Genomic DNA, 2,801 nt, shown 5'->3' with positions numbered 1-2,801 from the left:
CTCAGCAACTGAGAGCCTGAGGGCCAGATAAAAAGCCTCCACGGGCTGCATCTGGCCCTCGGGCCTTATGTTTGACACCCCTGCATAAAGAAAATAATGACTATTTTATGAGATATGTCAACTACTGGTGGCCTAAAGAAAATGAGGGACAGAATAACAGTGCATATAGAATGCCAAGAGAAGAGTGTCGGTCTTCTGGAACAGGGGTGCCATCAGTGGTCAGCCAGAGCTGGCAGTGGTCAGATCAACCTCTGGCTGAGGGCTTTTGTCAAGGAAGCTTGGCCAGGCAACCCTTGACTGGTGGCATCAGGTGATATGCAAGAGACACAATGGGCCTCCCCAGTGCAGGATTTGGTCCCAAGGTCCCATGAAGCCTGGCAACAGCCTTGTTCCTATGTCTCAAAGGACTGCCACTGTATTTCTGTACCTGTGCAGGCAGAGAAGGCAAATAGGGTAGCACATAGGACCCTGCCATTGCTAATTCAGCACTACTCCCCTTGGAGTATAATGCCTTAGCAAAAGTTTCTGAAGAGGCCCTGAATGGAAAATGTAGCACAATTATGCATTGTGTGCCTGCTGAAGCCGACAGATCATTATGTGGGCTTTCTTGGGCTGGATGAGACGGAAGGTTTAATTAGCAGTGAATTGGACAACTTGCTCTGCATACCAAATGTCCTCTGTTAACACAGTATCTGTTTTGTCACTGTTCAGGCTCAATTAACTTTTCCCTCTTCTCATGCCACACTTGTGACTTATCACAGTGGCTTTTCAAATCTTTAACACTGCCAGCTGCGGCCTGGGTGTCCACTAGGTCCATCTTGGCGGCCTCCCATAGTTGCATAATGTGGTGCAAGCTTCAGCAAGCCATTAATGACATTTCTGAGATGAGCAAGGAAAGTGTTGCAGAGCTAGGGAAAGTAATAGCCTTAAAATTGATTTTTGAAAAACAAATGGAATGGCTATAATCGAGAGGAAAGCTGCTTCAATGGGTCCCAGAGGCAAGCAGGAGCCAGCGCAAAGTGAACGACCAGCAGCCATTCCAGCCACTAAGCTTGCCAGATGAGAAATTCAAGGCACACTCCACCGCTCAGTCCAGCTGGGTCTCTCTAACATTATTACAGTGTGTATGATACTAGCAGCTGGAAGTGCCCGCTATGATCACAACCGCCCTCTGTGTGCTTGGTGGAGAACAATCCCAATGTCAGATCCTGCCCCATATAACTTGCAGTCCAAAAAGAGAGCATAGAATGCATATTCCTAATTCCATTTTAAAAAATAGTACTCAGACAGATGTGCACTGGAAGCATCAAGCAGCACACCACTAGAAAGCCTCTGCTATTTTCTACTCTGTATGAGTACAACAGAAGGCAATGGGGCAACTAAAATTGTGGAGGCACGAAGGCAGCAACTGTTACCCTGCACATGCCCGATCTCGTCTGATCTCGGAAGCTAAGCAGGGTCAGGCCTGGTTAGTACTTGGATGGGAGACCGCCTGGGAATACCGGGTGCTGTAGGCTTATACCATAGTCTTTCGAGACTGAAGGTTGCCAACCAAAATTGAAGGTCAAATGACTCAAAGAGCAATTGAAAGGCACACTGCTTCAGCACTGGTGTGAGTCCCACACAATATCATTGAAATCCTATGCAGTCCCAGAAGAAAAGGCACCATCAACATGATAACCCTTTGAACTAACAGAGCAACATTGACAGGTAGTTGATCTACAACATCCATGGTAATGCCACTGATGCCCACCAATCGCAGTGTGACAGAATGGCAGTACCCCTGCAAGACCAGTGGATAGTGCCGAAGGAATATCTTCATGGCCATTCTATCCTTCTGGGCTGCTCATTCAGGATGGAGGTTGGGAGCACTGCACAAGCAGACATCTCTGGGGAGGCTGTTCTAGAAATAGAACACGACCACAGAAAAGGCTCTGTTCCCAGTTGCCACTTGCCTAACGGTAACTCCAATTCTGTAGTCACAAGTCTTGACTGTATATTACCTTAAGCTAGTCTAGTACACATAATACTTATCTGGAAATCAAACTAGACAGTACATGGACTCTGGCCTGCACACTGATTTTGGAAAGGTTCTCCAACCACCAGACCCACAAAATACCTAAAAATGTTTTAGACCAGTGTTTCCCAAACTGTGGGTTGGGACCCACCAGTAGGTCAGGAGCTGCTTGTTGGTGGGTGGTGAAACTGAAACTGACAAGCTGCTACCTGACAAGGAAAATGCATTGACCCCTATGGAAAGTGAAACTAATCCATGCTTAGTGCCATCGCTAGGGTTTGCATCAACTGGTGCGGGAGGCCAGCATGTCACCCCTTGATGGACCTCCTCACATGCAGTGGGTGGGGCAGTGCCCCAGGTGGTGGGCGCAGTGATATACCATTGTCCCACCCCTGTTGTTTTTTCTTTTGCTATGACAGAATAGAGAGATTTCAGGGTGGTTTGTTTCATTGCATTCTACATGAAATCACACATCTATTGATACATAACATGATGGTATTATTTAAAAACACCACAATTTTAAAAAAAAATTGGCCAGTAGTGGTGTCACCCCCCCCGTGTATGTCACCTGGTGCGGCCCACACCCCCCAAACCCCATTAGCAATGCCACTGGCCACACTGTACAGTTATTCATGATTAGGTGGTCAAACCTCAATTCGTTTTAAAGGGCAGGCCGAGAGGAACACAATGCCACAAAAATGTCCTGATCCTATGACCACAGGCCCCAAAAATCAAGAAGGAAGCCCCCCTCCAAACTGATAAATGTATTTAGCCCTATGGAAAA

General features: G+C 47.0%; 1 pseudogene; it reads left to right on the top strand.

The window, feature by feature from the left end:
* The first annotated feature begins 1,400 nt into the window (after positions 1-1,400).
* LOC136637290 (5S ribosomal RNA) lies at positions 1,401-1,517 on the top strand (annotated as a pseudogene).
* The last annotated feature ends 1,284 nt before the right edge of the window (positions 1,518-2,801 follow it).

The sequence above is a fragment of the Tiliqua scincoides genome, chromosome 1 (genome assembly GCF_035046505.1).
Source record: "Tiliqua scincoides isolate rTilSci1 chromosome 1, rTilSci1.hap2, whole genome shotgun sequence".
NCBI classification, from domain to species: domain Eukaryota; kingdom Metazoa; phylum Chordata; class Lepidosauria; order Squamata; family Scincidae; genus Tiliqua; species Tiliqua scincoides.
Note: the sequence above shows the minus strand (reverse complement) of the source record. Positions and strands in the feature narration are given on the sequence as shown.